We start from the raw sequence: 18,316 nt of genomic DNA, 5'->3' as shown, positions 1-18,316 counted from the left end.
TAATAATGATTATAAACATCCAATATTCCAAATAACACCTTTACTTTATGTGTTTTTTCGTTTCTAGAAACACTCTCCCCTCAAGCTACGCATAGCACAATACTAACACCTGTTCCTCTTTCTGAGCTCAACATCTCACTCATTATGGAAGGATGCAGACTCAGTTTTTCAGGATAGCAAATGGGAAGTTGCGGCACAGAAAATGGCCCAGAGATCACCAGTGTGTGTGTGTGTGTGTGTGTGTGTGTGTGTGTGTGTCTGTGTCTGTGTCTGTGTGTGTGTGTGTGTGTGTGTGTGTGTGTGTGTGTGTCTGTGTGTAGTGAGTGAAGTGTTATAAAAAACAATGTGTGTATAGTGTGTGCAGTGACTGATAGTGAGATATGAGTGAACAGTGTGGCATTTCATTATTTAATAAGTTATTTGTAAAAAAACGTATTGTACACCAGGAGTAAAAGCTAATGACTGCCTCTAATTAGAGGTCTATAAATATATGTGTATTCGAATTAGCTTATTTTAAATTGGTCTAAACTTGTAAATACTTTGACATGTCCTATATCCTTGTAAAAAGAGATCTACGGATGAATAAAGCTACTACTACTACTACTACTATGAGAGTGTGCAATTGCACATTTACCGACGTCTACTTCTTCCTCTGCTTCAGGAGTGATTCACTTATTTTTTTCTTGTGAATCCACAATTTGATTTATTAATCCGTCATACCACTGCATTAGTCTTTTACCCGCAATATCTCCACATTTTATTGATATTCCTGAAGTTCTAGTTATGTATGATATACGACCGGAAGTAATACAGTCTATCTGAGGACAACACTGCAAGGTATCTTACGTTTTCTTGGCAGTTTGGACAAGGTAGTTTCGCACTCAATTTTACCGTTGTTAAAATAACAAACCGAACAGCATTTGTGTGCAAAAAAATGGCTCTGAGCACTATGGGACTCAACTGCTGTGGTCATTAGTCCCCTAGATCTTAGAACTACTTAAACCTAACTAACCTAAGGACATCACACACATCCATGCCCGAGGCAGGATTCGAACCTGCGACCGTAGCAGTCGCACGGTTCCGGACTGCGCGCCTAGAACCACGAGACCACCGCGGCCGGCATTTGTGTGCAATTCATCTGTATTTTTCAATGGTGTAATCTGCTGTCGATTTGCAACCGTCCCTTAAGCCGTCGGCACACGGACCGTGCTGTCGAGTGTTAACGTTGAGCGTGCCAGGTTCAACGTGCTGCTGAACGCTCAGGAACGATGCGACTTGTGCATACGGTACGTGGGCCCCAACGTGGTATACGCGATCCCAACGCACTCCAGCGGCAGTTGAGCGATGTTTCTAGTTCGTAAATCACATTGTTTACTCAACGGGCGCGCGTAAAATTAGCTCTATTAAAACGCACATTTTCTCCATCGTGCACGAAAAGGAAAGTCCAATGTTTAATCAATAAGGACACAGGCCTATAAAAGTTCCATTACAAACAGTGCGGTACAAATCTGGAATACATCTCTGCATAAGATAGACATTATTTCATCATTTCCACATTTTAGTAAAACCCCAAGGTCAGCCTTACTTGATCACTGTTCCTACCCAGTAGCAGAATCGTTGAAACATGTGAATTACGAACCGTAAAAGAAAAAGGAGCAAAATATCTTTATACAAGTAGCGCAAGCTTTCCTGTAGATTAAGCCAATCGAACAAAGTCACCCCTCAGAAAAAGGTGAACTTATATTTACATAACATCAAATATTATAGTATATACTTATATTAAGCTAATAATAAAGTATCAGAATCCAATAAAAAACGCGAATGTTAGGAAAAAAATTGGAAGTGGCAATACGAGAACCACCGCCCCACAACATAATTCTATTCTGGGTAGTGACTTTAGTCCTTACGCTACACCAATAACGGACTTTTAATGTTTCATCACAGTATCTTACGTCCTGCAGAAAACCTTAATCGTAGGTATGTTACTAATTGAAATTTAATTATTAACAAATTGTACCAAGAACAATGCGTTTTGAGTGGATCTTCACTGTGTCGCTAGCTTCAAATAGCCTACTCTCATAATACGCAAGTTACAATAATTCTTTTGCCACGAATATGATGTTTCTCATTATTTTGTTGGAACGAATCACACAGTTAACAATGGGTTTTCCAGTGACTCTCAATTTGCTGGTGCTCAGAAACGGCATATATACATATAGGCTTCAAATGAATGCCAATATGGCGCCTCACAACTCTGTACTGAAGCGAGACGGCGTGCGTGTGACGTAGGTGGCGTTGTGCCATCTCATTGGTCAACGCTCAGACGCACACTCAGAATATCTGACATGCCAGATATTGCTCTGCACGTTCGGAAAGACTCCCGAACGTGCTGTTCCACGCTATGACGTCAGAAACTCGGCACGTTCAACGCTCAACGTTCGGATGCACGGTCCGTGTGCCGACGGCTCTAGACCAGCTCAGTATGCAAACACGTCAGGACAATCATACGTAAAGCCGTCGGCACACGGGCCGTGCTGTCGAACGTTAACGTTGAGCGTGCCAAGTTCAACGTGCTGCTCAACGCCCAGGAACGATGCGACTTGTGCATACGGTACGTGGGCCCAAACGTGCTATACGTGATCGCAACGCACTCCAGCGGCAGTTGACGGATGTTTCTAGTTCGTAAATCACACGGTTTAATCAACGGGCGCGCGTAAAATTTCCACGTTAGCTGTAGTGAAACGCACATTTCCTCCATCGTCCACGAAAAGGAAAGTACTATGTCCAATCAATAAGGACACAGGCTTATAAAAGTTCCATTACAAACAGTGTGTTACAAATTTGGACTACTTCTCCGCATAAGATAGACATTATTTCATCATACCCACATTTTAGTAAAACCCCAAGGTCAGCCTTACTTGATCACTGTTCCTACCCAGTAGCAGAATCTTTGAAACATGTGAATTATGAAGCGTGAAAGAAAAAGGAGCAAAATATCTTTATACAAGTAGCGCAAGCTTTCCTGTAGATTAAGCCAATCGAACAAAGTCACCCCTCAGAAAAAGGTGAACTTATATTTACATAACATCAAATATTATAGTATATACTTATATTAAGCTAATAATAAAGTATCAGAATCCAATAAAAAACGCGAATGTTAGGAAAAAAATTGGAAGTGGCAATACGAGAACCACCGCCCCACAACATAATTCTATTCCGGGTAGTGACTTTAGTCCTTACGCTACACCAATAACGGACTTTTAATGTTTCATCACAGTATCTTACGTCCTGCAGAAAACCTTAATCGTAGGTATGTTACTAATTGAAATTTAATTATTAACAAATTGTACCAAGAACAATGCGTTTTGAGTGGATCTTCACTGTGTCGCTAGCTTCAAATAGCCTACTCTCATAATACGCAAGTTACAATAATTCTTTTGCCACGAATATGATGTTTCTCATTATTTTGTTGGAACGAATCACACAGTTAACAATGGGTTTTCCAGTGACTCTCAATTTGCTGGTGCTCAGAAACGGCATATATACATATAGGCTTCAAATGAATGCCAATATGGCGCCTCACAACTCTGTACTGAAGCGAGACGGCGTGCGTGTGACGTAGGTGGCGTTGTGCCATCTCATTGGTCAACGCTCAGACGCACACTCAGAATATCTGACATGCCAGATATTGCTCTGCACGTTCGGAAAGACTCCCGAACGTGCTGTTCCACGCTATGACGTCAGAAACTCGGCACGTTCAACGCTCAACGTTCGGATGCACAGTCCGTGTGCCGACGGCTCTAGACCAGCTCAGTATGCAAACACGTCAGGACAATCATACGTAAAGCCGTCGGCACACGGGCCGTGCTGTCGAACGTTAACGTTGAGCGTGCCAAGTTCAACGTGCTGCTCAACGCCCAGGAACGATGCGACTTGTGCATACGGTACGTGGGCCCAAACGTGCTATACGTGATCGCAACGCACTCCAGCGGCAGTTGACGGATGTTTCTAGTTCGTAAATCACACGGTTTAATCAACGGGCGCGCGTAAAATTTCCACGTTAGCTGTAGTAAAACGCACATTTCCTCCATCGTCCACGAAAAGGAAAGTACTATGACCAATCAATAAGGACACAGGCTTATAAAAGTTCCATTACAAACGGTGTGTTACGAATTTGGACTACTTCTCTGCATAAGATAAACGTTATTTCATCATTCCCACATTTTAGAAAAACCCCAAGGTCAGACTTACTTGATCACTGTTCCTGCCCAGCAGAATCTTTGCAACATGTGAATTACGAAGCGTAAAAGAAAAAGGAGCAAAATATCTTTATACAAGTAGCGCAAGCTGACCTGTAGATTAAACCAATCGAACAAAGTCACCCCTCAAAAAAAGGTGAACTTATATTTACATAACATCAGATATATACTTACATTAAACTAATAATTTAGTATCAGAACCTAATAAAAACGCGAATGTTAGGAAAAAAAACTTAGAAGTATCAAGACACGAATCACTACCTCCAACAAACAACCCAATACTGGACAGTGAAGCTACTCATTACGCTAAATCAACATCACACCCGTCGTGTCTAATCATATTATGCTACCTCTTGCTGAAAACCTTAATCGTAGATGTGTTACTACTTGAGATTTAATTATAACAAATTGTACCAAGTACATTGCGTTTTGGGTGGATCTTCAGTGTGTCGCTGCCTTCAAATAGCCTACTCTCATAATACGCAAATTACAATAATTCTTTTGCCACGAATGTGATGTTTCTCATTATTTTATTGGAACGAATTACACAACTAACAACGGGTTTTCCAGTGATTCTCAATTTGCTGGTGCTCAGAAGCAGCATATATGCATATAGGCTTGAAATTAATGTCAACATGGCGCCTCGCAGCTCTGCACTGAAGGGAGACGGCGTGCTTGTGACGTAGTTGGCGTTGTGCCATCTCATTGGTCAACGCTCAGACGCACGCTCAGAATATCTGACATGCCAGATATTGCTCTGCACGTTCGGAAAGACTCCCGAACGTGCTATTACACGCTATGACGTCAGAAACTCGGCACGCTCAACGCTCAACGTTCGGGTGCACGGGCCGTGTGCCGACGTCTTAAGGTACTCTAGCTTTCCTGGTCTTCAGTCTTGGAAGCATGACTGTACAGCTTGATCTCGGGATCTGAGCTGTTCCCACCACCTGCAGCAGTGAGCTTCAGATCAGCACTAGTAGTGCAGCAATCCTGAGGGCTGCGAATAGCAGTCAGGACGTGCTAGCTGTCCGTGAAGTTCTGCACATGGCTGCTGCAGTAGCAGCGTGGCATTACTGCTGACGATCATCTTTCACTCATCTCCGAGATTTTTCCGAAGTGATCCTGCTAAATTCTCGTAATATTCTTTCCATATTGATGAAGTAATCTGGTTAGTCACTATTACCGATATAATCATCGTGAGAGAACAGCAACTATATTGATATTTAAAACATGTGCTGTACATCCTTCAATCTCAGTTGCTCAATCTTCAAAAAATGTCAGCTGCGGCCGGAGAACAAATGACAATTTCTTTAAATCTCTCTGGGAAGGTGACTGCACGCTTATATTGCGACTGAATCTTTATTTAGCGTTATCAATTGTCTGCATTAACTACCTCCACAGCTGTGAAAGAAGTGGAAGGCATCAGAGTCATCTCCGTGGCACGATGCTCGTCCTGTGATCTAACAGATTAGTGCCTAGTTCATATCTCGTTAGACTATCGATATGTATCGCGTCAGTTTTTCTTTTTTGTTTGCAAATATCGAGAAGGAAATACAGTAACAAAATGAGGACACCTTTGCTCTGAGCCAACTGAACGATCAGCCTATTTTTATTTTTGCTCATCAGCCTTCTTTTCAAACGCAATAAACTTCATTCATTATTGGTTTGTTATTGTTTACATTATTACTGTTAGTCCTTCAGCCGAAGGAGATTTCGTATCCCTGTTTTGTGCCGATGCACATGACCAGTGATTCTGGAAGAATGGAATGCTGGATGTTTCGCCACGCGGAATATACACATTTAGCTCAGCGTCTTGTGTTCAGGGAAACAGGGAAAACCCAATGAGAATAAACGACAACGAATGACGCAGTCAGAACTTTGCAACAATTTCCGTTGATTGCACACCGTAATGACAGATAAATTCCCGTCACAGTGTATTACTCAACAATCGAATATGTAGTATGGATTGCGCGACTGGTACAGATACCTGGGAATTTGTGACTACGACCATGGCTTACCCTTCGTTCAGCTACTGGTTATAGTGAAATAACTGTGAATGGAAAACTGTGTTTGATAATTGTGTTGTGCTGCTATTCGAATGAGCTATAGCAGTGCGTAAATTAGAGTGTCTTCTGGCTCTTATTTATACATCTATGTGAAGTATTATTTAAATTTCTGGTAATCATGTGCTTGTTTCACTTGCGACATTCGATTTCGAATGAAATCAGTGAGTCTTCTAGCCATCTTGATCCAATGATCCGGCAGCAGGTACGGTGTTCTGCTTCCCGAACACCAAGAAACAGCCGGCCGCGGTGGTCTAGTGGTTGTAGGCGCTCAGTCCGGAACCGCGCGACTGCTACGGTCGCAGGTTCGAATCCTGCCTGGTGCGTGGATGTTTGTGATGTCCTTAGGTTAGTTAGGTTTAAGTAGTTCTAAGTTCTAGGAGACTGATGACCACAGATGTTAAGTCCCATAGTGCTCAGAGCCATTTGAACCAAGAAACAACACGGAAGAAAACGTCGCTGGGACGATTCGAAGGAACCATCAGTGACATAGATTTGGCATTATACGTATATATCTCGAGGTGAAAAGTGTATGAAGATGCTGAATTGCACATTGCCCAGAGTTGCAATTTTGTTTCTGTCTTAATGAAAATATTTGTCAGTTTCTTCCCTTCTAAATCGACAAATGAACTGATTACTGCGTGGTATCGAATAATTAGTTAACGGCGTTTCTTCTTGCTTCCATCCCCACGAACACACATAAGAATGCAATAGACAGTCGATTCAAGGTGCAAAGTATTTGGTATCTTACTGTTTCGTGACATGTGAGGCAAGATTGATGTTCAAGTACTCTTTATTCCATTGAAATAAGCTTCGTTGCAAACTGTCAACATAAGTGTTTTATTCCTTTGTATTCTGGGGCAATTATAATCGTGATGGAAAATTATGTACGAGGGTAATCCAAAAAGTAAGGTCTCCTATTTTTTTATAAGTACAGAACTCTGTTTGTGTGGCAGTTGGTCACACTGTTATGAAGAGTGCTTCACGCACTGTGTGTAAACATGCGCACGCCGCGCTGAGGCGCTCAGTCTTGGCTTGGCAGCCGTAGAGAATGGAGCTCCCGTTGGATGTTACCGCCAAGTGCGAATTGCGCGCAGTTATTCGGTTTTTGAACGCAAAGGGCACTGCGCCGATTGAAATCCATCGCCAATTCACGGAAGTGTATGGTGAGTCGTGCATGGATGTCAAAAATGTTCGTAAGGGGTGTACAGAGTCCGTCAATTTCTGAGGAGACAGTGTTGAAGGTTGAGCAAAGCATGCGTGAAGATCGGCGGATCACCCTGGATGATCTCTGCACGTTTGATTCCTGAGGATTTCCGAAGCACCACTCACAGAATTTTAACGGAAACATTGAACCACCGGAAGGTATGCGCAAGATGGGTGCCACGCATGCTGACTGAGGAACACACACGACAACGAGTTGATGCTTCCCGCGCATTTCTTCATCGCCTTGCAGCCGAACAGGACAACTTTCTGGACTCAATTGTCACGGGTGACGAAACCTGGGCATACCACTTTATACCTGAGACCAAGCAACTTTCTGAACAGCATGGCGGCAAGCTGGTATGACATGGGCATAAAAAACTGCCACAGCGTCTACAAAAATGCATCGACAGAAATGGTGATTATGTCGAAAAGTAGGTAAATGTTCAAGCTGTAAACTGATGTAAACCATTGTCGAAATAAACGGGTCTATGTACTTATAAAAAAATAGGAGACCTTACTTTTGGGATTATCCTCGTACCTCCGTTGGCCAGAATTTCGAATGTGTTTTCCACTACTCGCCTCTCCCTTGACAGTCTGCAGTTAAAAATTTGTTTCGGTTTCTGGTGCTGGCAATCTCTACAGGGCTGCATGATATGCAGCTCCAGGTGAAAGGCATCATCAGCAAGTATCACACATGGCAGTTTAATGTTTGTGCCATGAAGCGATTTTTGTTGTGGCACTGTTGATCAGGTTGTTTGCATAGCCCCCACCATCACTCACTCTTCTACTTCACCCAATGTGGATTAAAGACAATTGGTATCCATAACAGCTAGTAAAACAATGCTGTGGCACTTTTTATGACGGAAACATGCTGATCCAGCAGTTTGTGATTGGACAAAGGCTGTGTGTTTCCCATCCATTGCACCTGAAAATAAAAGTGAGTAAATTTATATAGCAATGCATTGACTTGCAGTGGGGGATATAAAAAACTGCCTAAAGCTGAATCTGATGTATTTCATTAAACGTATTTTAAATATATTTCATTACTGTCAGATTTTCTCCATAATATGTAACTAAGCCGGCCGGAGTGGCCGTGCGGTTCTAGGCGCTACAGTCTGGAGCCGAGCGACCCCTACGGTCGCAGGTTCGAATCCTGCGTCGGGCATGGATGTGTGTGATGTCCTTAGGTTAGTTAGGTTTAATTAGTTCTACGTTCTAGGCGACTGATGACCTCAGAAGTTAAGTCGCATAGTGCACAGAGCCGTATGAGCCAATATGTAACTTAATTTTGTGGCTCACCAATGCAGTTTGGGTGTTGCCACAGTTCATCAAATTCTTTTGAAATTTTCTTCCACTCCTCTTGTGTTGCTAGTTCCTGTAACGTTTTATAGTGAATTAACATCTGAGTGGCACCTATATACAGGGTGTATCGAAACGAATCATCCGATTTGGCACATCTGGGGAAAGAAAGTTCTCGAGCATATCGAGATGTGCTTCCTGTAACAGTGTTTCCGGCCGCTGTGGCCGAGCGGTTCTAGGCGCTTCAGTCCGGAACCGCGGTGCTGCTACGGTCGCAGTTTCGAATACTGCCTCGAGCATGGATGTGTGTGATGTCCTTAGGTTAGTTAGGTTTAAGTAGTTCTAAGTCTAGGAGACTGATGACCTCATATGCTAAGTCCCACAGTGCTTACAGCCATTTGAACCATTTTTTTGTAACAGTGTTCTTGGCAAAGAAAAATGGAGCATACACCTTTTCCCATGTAACTGCACGAAATATATTAAATTTTGGAGGGTCTCTCATGTTATACAACATCATGTATTTGTTCCATAGCCCATATTCTCACATTATGACGGTTCCCCTTTCTATTTAAATGGAGTGCTGCCTCGTCACTAAACACTAAGCATGGAAGAAAACTGTCACCCTTCATCTTGTCAGAACTACGCACGTTGTTGTTTATCACCTTCACGAAGAGCTTGCAGTAGCTGAATTTTGTATGGTTTCGTATGTATACGTCGACGCAACACACGCCAGATGGACATCTGAGGCACATTAAGCTGTCGAGCTGCACAGCAAAAGGATGTCAGCGGACACCTTGTGATGCAATGGCGGATGAATTCGACCTCTGTGTCAGGCACTTGAGGATGGCAAGGCAATTTGCCTTTACACAGACAACCTGTTTCTCGGAATTGTTCGTGCCATCATCTAATGGACTGGGTTGTAGGAGGACTTACCCACAGTGCGCAAAATGTAGAACACAAAACGCTTTCTGTTGTCCTGACACAATTTTTGCTAGAACCAAAGTGGACGCACACAGCTGTTACCTAGTGAGAACCATGTAAAACTCTAGAGTTTGCTCTTTCCAACAGTATGTTGTTCACGTACGTATCTCAAATAACATAATAGTTATGATGTTTTTAAATCAGATGATTCTGTTTGATACACCCTGTATATTACAAAAATGACTCTGAGCACAATGGGACTCAACTTCTGAGGTCATTAGTCCCCTAGAACTTAGAACTAGTTAAACCTAACTAACCTAAGGACATCACACACATCCATGCCCGAGGCAGGATTCGAACCTGCGACCGTAGCGGTCTCGCGGTTCCAGACTGCAGCGCCTAGAACCGCACGGCCACTTCGGCCGGCCCTGTATATTACAAACTCGAAAAAATAACACAAGTGCACCTTTAAGCACTGGTCCTTTAAAACATTGTAAATTGCAGTGCATACATCCAAAACAACTTTTGAAATGGTAGGATATGCTATGCTGTGGCTAAAAGCCAGACTGTTAAAGGATTCTCCAGTCGCCAAGAAAGGTAATGTTACAACCAGCCTGCAACATAACATGTCATGTACCGGTATTTTATCACTGATCTTGGTTGGTATGATCACAAAACGTGTAAACATATGATTTAATTCTTACTTTCGAGAAGGTGAATACCCTCACTCATGACTGTGTCACACTTGCAAAATTCCATCTTCTATCGCAGACAGCAGCTTCTCGAAACCAGCCACGTCCATCCTCAAGAAGTTCCGAAATTCTTACTATCTTCGGGTCTCAGTTCTTTCATTAGCAGTGAATATATTCCCCTGCCTTCAACCCTTCTTTTCAGCCAGGGTCTGACACAGTAACGTCTGGTTTTTCGTTTTCGTCGTCGTTCTGCCCTAATCCGAAGATTTACTGCCACTGCCGGGGCAACAGCTCCCAAAAAAGTGGATCTTCCATGAGCGATATGCTGTATAAATGTAAATTTAGATATACATATACTTGTGTAACCAAGTGTCGTAATATAAAACTAACTGTTGAATCTGTGATTCAGAACAGTAGAACGTATGTAAGATAATAACAGTTACTTAGTAAATAATGCTAAAAACAATATCTTATTAAATAGGAACCTTGAGCACACGGGAATAATTTGAATGAATGACGGTCCAATATATCACATGGTCCCCCTTGAGTTTCGTGCGGTAGAACGAACGACCTTACAGAAGATTTGAATGAATGACGGTCCAATATATCACATGGTCCCCCTTGAGTTTCGTGCGGTAGAACGAACGACCTTACAAAAGATCAGACAGTTCTTTTTGCATTTCGCTCGTTATTACAGTGTACTGCGAATGCACACGCGCACAGGTATATCCCGCGTGGATGGTGTGAACCAGTGTGCAGTTACAGATATGCACAACTGGGGCGCAGGTGCACAGGTGTACAGTTTATGCACATCGTGTAACAGGGGCTTCACACCACAGACGAAAAAAAATGGGTCAAATGGCTCTCAGCACTATGGGACGTAACTTCTGAAATCATCAGTCCCCTAGAACTTAGAACTACTTAAACCTAACTAACCTAAGGACATCACACACGTCCATGTCCAAGGCAGTATTCGAACCTGCGACCGTAGCGGTCGCGCTGTTCCAGACTGTAGCGCCTAGAACCGCTCGGCCACCTCGGCCAGCACCACAGACGAGGGGTGGGGGGTTTCTCAGATGGACTGATTATGCTCGGGGTCATAAATCAGGCCCAGGGGGTCATAAATCATTTAATATAACAACAAGTTTGCCCCTGCGTGTATGCACGTATGCAACTCACACTAACAAATTGCGTTCGTTCTCTCTTCACCCTACCACTACCATACAGATTTTCTTTTAAAACCGAGTGTGAGAAAGAAAATTCTGTGCTGTGAACACGTGCGTCTTAATTTTCTTTCTCGCAGTCATCTTTCTCATTACACACAATTTTAAACAAAAACTGTTTACATGACAATTTGTTGTTTTGTGTTCTTTGTCGGGGTCAGTTTTACAGAAAACAGGAAAGTTGTATTTACGGCTTATCAGCTTCTGATTAGCATAGTACTATGGGATCTCAGTCGTCCGAGACTTTGTAATCCTACCCTTCTCGGATTAAAATTATCTGAAATACTGTCATTGAAGCTACTCTTCTAACAGGTCTAGCAGCTGGAGAGGTCTCGATATGTGGTGTAGTCGATCAGCGTAACGCTGCCGCCTACTATCGATAGTACAAAGATGCTCCTCGCTATTGGAGCATCGGCGGCAACACGAATGTGATGGAAGTAGCAACACACGCCCACAGAAGTTCTCCGCACCACTGCCGGCAGTCTGTCTCGAAATAGACGACAAACCGACTGGACATCAGTTCTATGCTAGGCTACATTCCAGTCATCACCTAGTCCACAGCGAGCAGCGAGAAGAGTACCGTTTTCAGCAACGACAGAATTGGAGCCAATCAGTTAGATTCTCGAAGTTAATCTGCAAGTCCTTGCATATGTTTGTGAACTTTCTCTTTGAGCAGCGCTTTGAGAAAGAGCTTCTACTGAACAGTGCTTTGAGTTGTATTATCAAGGATAATCTATATCGTCCCAAGTGTTAGACTGGTTCTATCAATGTATATACATGTATCTACACTCGGACCCACATTCACAACAAAGAAGAATTCTTATAACAAAAGATAAGTATTCATTCCGATTGGAAATGTATTTAAATTCTTACACTTTACGTGTGCAATAATCAGGTCGTTTAACACCTGTTTAGAAACTAGTTCATTAGTGAAAACCCATCATAATATTGTGAGACCTGAGTTTCTCCTGGCGTATACAACTTTCAAATAACTTCCGGGAATTCAGCCAGATAACACTTTCAGCGACCGTCGGTCGCTGAAAGTGTTATCTGGCTGAATTCCCGGAAGTTATTTGAAAGCATCATAACATTGTATACAAATGGTCCCAACCGATTTACCCTTTCAATTTAAGTGACTTCAATTCTCATCTACACCTACGTCTACATCCATACTCCGCAAGCCACCTGACGATGTGTGGCGAAGGGTACCTTGAGTACCTCTATCGGTTCTCCCTTCTATTCCACTCTCGTATTGTTCGTGGAAAGAAGGATTGTCGGCATACTTCTGTGTGGGCTCTAATCTCTCTGATTTTATCCTCATGGTCCCTTCGCGACATATACGTAGGAGGGAGCAATATACTGCTTGACTCTTGGGTGAAGGTATGTTCTCGAAACTTCAACAGAAGCCCGTACCGAGCTACTGAGCGTCTCTCCTACAGAGTCTTCCACTGGAGTTTATCTATCATCTCCGTAACGCTTTCGCGATTACTAAATGATCCTGTAACGAAGCGCGCTGCTCTCCGTTGGATCTTCTCTATCTCTTCTATCAACCCTATCTGGTACGGATCCCACACCGGTGAGCAGTATTCAAGCAGTGGGCGAACGAGTGTTCTGTAACCTACTTCCTTTGTTTTCGGACTGCATTCAATCAAGGTTTCGTTTGCAAGAACAATAAAAAAGGCTCAAGGGCAGAGAGGGGTGAGAAGAGGAAACGGACAGAGAGAGGCATATGAAATGGGCATAGAGAGGGGGAAGGAGGAGATGGACAAAGAAGGGAGAGAAGCAGATAAGAAGATGGAGAGAGAGGGCGGGCAGGATGAGGTGACAGAGTGGTGGTGGGGGGGGGGGGGGGGGGGGGAGGGAAGTGGAAAAAGAGAGAGGAGAGGACAAAGAAGACAGATAGGGGGAGGACTTTAGGATCTATATACAATTACCAGAACTATTTAGCAATCGCGAAGGTAGTGAACCTACAGTGACAACTGACGCACTACATCCGCGTGGCGAGCCGACTCGACGGCAAGTGTTGTCCGTGACTCGCTGCCCACGCGGTTCGGTCCCACTCAGTTCCGAGTGGGCGAGCACTCGCCGAGTACGTCCTAACAGGCGCGTGGCTAAGGATGCCTGACGGTCAGCTACGTCACAACGCATTACGAGGCCTGCAGAAGAGCATCGTGCCTGCGCATACTACAACTCTGCGTCCTTCGCTCGTACACGTAATTTGCGCGTTGCTGCGCAAGCAGCTCCATTCTTAGGCGATGTACAGTCGGTCCTCTTCAGCAAGCTGTGTGAACTTTCTTCCCACTCTCGCAGACTGTAGCCGAGTGAATAGTGCGTAGATCGGACGTGAAGTAGAAGTTCTCTTGTGGGAGATGTACACTTATGCCAGACTGCTTCTCGAACCTAGATCCATCGTTTATCACGAGGAGTTGCCTTAAACGTTAGGCTGTCTGAGCACACCTAACTGCCTGTCCGGCATAATCTTAAAATTTTCACAACACGTTCATCAGTTTGTTCGTTCGGCATATCTAAACGACTTGCCCCGATAATGTTTCGTGCCATTGCATCTTCAGTGCTTCCATGTCAACCGTTCCATTTATATCAGTTGAGTGGATTTCATTCATTTTGTATACACTGATGAACGAAAACGCTGCAGCCACTGAATGTAGGCATGTGACGTGGTAAAGAAAATAGCACAGACAAATAGTGACTCATTCTGGCGACCATACAGAACAAAATTTTGGAAATCCACTGATGAAAGGGCAGATAGTTGTGGCCTGCAACAAGGTATTCGACGTCCATGCCTCAATACCAAACTTGGTGGTCGGAAATTTTTCTGCTATGTGAAGGAGGATAGGCGGCGATCTGTGACAAATCTGACGAAAGAGTAGAATGCTGGTGCAGGCAAAAGTTTGAGCGCGTGTTGCTGACCGAGTGCTCCGCAGCAGACGACCCTGACTGTCATCATGTACACCCAACGATATCGTTAGTCAAAAATGTTCAAATGTGTGTGAAATCGTATGGGACTTAACTGTTATGGTCATCAGTCCCTAAGCTTACACACTATTTAACCTAAATTATCCTAAGGACAAACACACACACACCCATGCCCGAGGGAGGACTCGAACCTCCGCCGGGATCAGCAGCACAGTATCTTCAGTCGGCACGGCATGGTCAGTACTGGACAATGGAATCCTGTCGCCTTGTCACACCTATTAGAAGAGCGTGTCCGGATACGCCTCATCCTGGTGAACGGCTGCTCGAAACGGATACACGCCGGTGGGGAAGGATTATGCTATGCGGACATTCGGCTGGGGCCTGAGTAGTACTACTGTGGATGACGCGAATATTATTGTGGGCCACCCGAATTCAGTAGCGTAACTCACGCTTTGGGGGTCCCCCTGCAAATACATTTTGGGGGCCTTATTCATTAGCAAATCTTAAAGGAACAAATATGAAAACATTAGTCATTCACGCACTAAAATTCCGATTAAAAGTGAAATATATTGACTTATTGATGGACCCCCTTGTAAAAATGTTGCGATATTTTTAACTGACAATGTTTCATTTAATTCCAAATTATTTCGACCTAAGTGTTCTTCAGCTAATACACTACTGGCCATTAAAATAGCTACACCAAGAAGAAATTCAGATAATAAACGGGTATTCATTGGACAAATATATTATATTAGAACTGACATGTGATTACATTTTCACCCAGTTTGGGTGCACAGATCCTGAGAAATCAGTACCCAGAACAACCACCTCTAGCCGTAATAACGGCCTTGATACGCCTGGGCATTGAGTCAAATGGAGCTTGGATGGCGTGTACAGCTACAGCTGCCAATGAAGCTTCAACACAATACTACAGTTCATCAAGAGTAGTGACTGGCGAATTGTGACGAGCCAGTTGCTCGGCCACCATCGACCAGATGTTTTCAATTGGTGAGAGATCTGGAGAATGTGCTGACCAGGTCAGCAGTCGAACATTTTCTGTATCCAGAAAGACCCGTACAGGACCTGCAACATGCGGTCGTGCATTATCCTGTAAAATGTAGGGTTTGGCAGGGATCGAATGAAGGGTAGAGCCACGCGTCGTAACACATCTGAAATGTAACGTCCACTGTTCAAAGTGCCGTCAATGCGAACAAGAGGTGACCGAGACGTGTAACCAATGGCACCCCATATCATCACGCCGGATGATATACCAGTATGGCGATGAGGAATACACGCTGCCAATGTGCGTTCACCGCGATGTCGCCAAACACGGATGCGACCATCATGAAGCTGTAAACAGAACCTGGATTCATCCGAAAAAATGACGTTTTGCCATTCGTGCACCCAGGTTCGTCGTTGAGTACACCATCGCAGGCGCTCCTGACTGTGATGCAGCGCCAAGGGTAACCGAAGCCGTGGTCTCCGAGCTGATAGTCCATACCGCTGTAAACGTCGTCGAACTGTTCGTGCAGATGGTTGTTGTCTTGCAAACGTCCCCATCTGTTGACTCAGCGATCGAGACGTGGCTGCACGATCCGTTGCAGGGCTGGGATAAGATGCCTGTCATCTCGACTGCTAGTGATACGAGGCCGTTGGAATCCAGCACGGCGTTCCGTATTACCCTCCTGAACCCACGGATTCCATAGTCTGTTAACAGTCATTGGATCTCGACCAACGCGAGCAGCAATGTCGTGAATGCGATAAACCGCACTCGCGAAAGGCTACATTCCGACCTTTATCAAAGTCGGAAACTTGATGGTACGCATTTCTCCTCCTTACACGAGGCATCACAACAACGTTTCACCAGGCAACGCTGGTCAACTGCTGTTTGTGTATGAGAAATCGGTTGGAAACTTTCCTCATGCCAGCATGTTGTAGGTGTCGCTACGGGCGCCAACCTCGTGTGAATGCTCTGAAAAGCTAATCATTTGCATATCACAGCATATTCTTCCCGTCGGTTAAATTTCGGGTCTGCAGAACGTCATCTTCGTGGTGTAGCAAATTTAATGGCCAGTAGTGTAACTTCGTGCGACAAATTTACGGTTAAACCTGATATGTACTTTCCCCAGCTTTTCTGCTTCATTTTCTAACTTAAGAAGATGGTCAGGGTGCAACAAAGAAAAATAATCATTTACGTTCATGAGGCTGGTGAAACATTTAGTTGTTGAATTACAGTATCGGGAAAAGCACTGAAAGCTGTGACTTGAAATGACTGTAGTGTAACAACAATTCGATGATATGCAAAAAGCTCGTCAAAAAATGTCTTCACTTTAGGGGTACATTTTCAGGTCGACTTTGGATTAATGCCACTACAAAATTTTGCTAGTACTTTCGCTTCTTGTACTACAACTTCAGAATTGTTTCTTAAGGTGACTAGATTGTTTCTTGGTGTTTGAAGAAGTTGAAAGGCGTTCTCTATATCAGCATTAGGATACTTCAGTAGTTTCGAAACTAGGTTAATATTTTCTAAAATATTACATTGAAACACGAGAGGCAGGATAAAATCGAAAGTTTCCGTATATTTCATAAAATCAGAAGCTTTTTCACTCTCTGATTTCTTCTTACTCTTTAAAATGATACTGGATACCTTCTGCAAAAATTACATGAAATTCTTTTTCATTAACGACAGTGAACCATATCTGGAACCCCACCTAGCTGGGCACAGATACTTTGAGGTCGTTGTAACAACTCTTTCACTTGTAACAGTTTCATTTATTTGTTGCCACAGAACCACACAAAAACAGAAGTGAAACTACGTTGTATTTTCCCATAAAACTGTTTAAGTTCCACAATATTCATGAGGGAATCATTTAGTACCAGATTTAAGTAGTGTGTTGAACAATATATACTCTCAGCATTTGGGCTCCATAATTTGATTCTTGACTGCAAACCTGAATATTTGCCACCCACAGACGCAGCACCATCGTATCCTTGACCTCTGCACCTATCCAGGTCTATGTTCATCTCCTCTAGATCAATTACTATTTCTTTTTCGAAACTCTCTGCAACATGGCAACTTGCCTCACGGAATCCTAAAAACGATTCCTTTATTTGAAACTTACTTTTCTTAAATCTATGGGCAAATATCTTCCAGCACTAAGTTGATCCTTTCTTGATATATCGGTGGCTGCGACTACAATAAGCGTCAATAACGGCTGCTGATCAATTTCACTGATGATCCGCTCTAAAACACAATCCTTTAACGGTTGTATAATCTCGTTCTGAATTTGTGAGCTCAAATATTTGGTTTTACTTCTTTTCATTTAAAATATGTGGCCTCATAAGAGGATCTTATCTGTTATATGTAAGAAATTGCCATTCTATTCCCTTGTTTCTGATTCACGATGGCTGAAGAAAATACTTTGACATACAACTAACGTCCATGTTGCACTCAGTATTCTAGAAATTACAGCTACCATTTGATTATGCTCTTCATCATAACGTATATTAATGGTTTTGCCACGTTTCCACATGCTGCAAGATATACATACATTTAAATGTGTAGCGTAAGTTTAATGTACTTTTATTTTCTTGCTTAGACCTTGCCGATTGTTAATTTATCCATCACGCCACTCACTTTCCCCATCTCTGAGTAACCAGCACACTAGACAGAATACTGCATTTAAAGAAGGAGGAGGATCAAAATCGTACATTTTTCT

This window comes from Schistocerca piceifrons, chromosome X (genome assembly GCF_021461385.2).
Source record: "Schistocerca piceifrons isolate TAMUIC-IGC-003096 chromosome X, iqSchPice1.1, whole genome shotgun sequence".
Classification (NCBI taxonomy): Eukaryota; Metazoa; Arthropoda; class Insecta; order Orthoptera; family Acrididae; genus Schistocerca; species Schistocerca piceifrons.
This window is presented reverse-complemented; position numbering follows the sequence as displayed.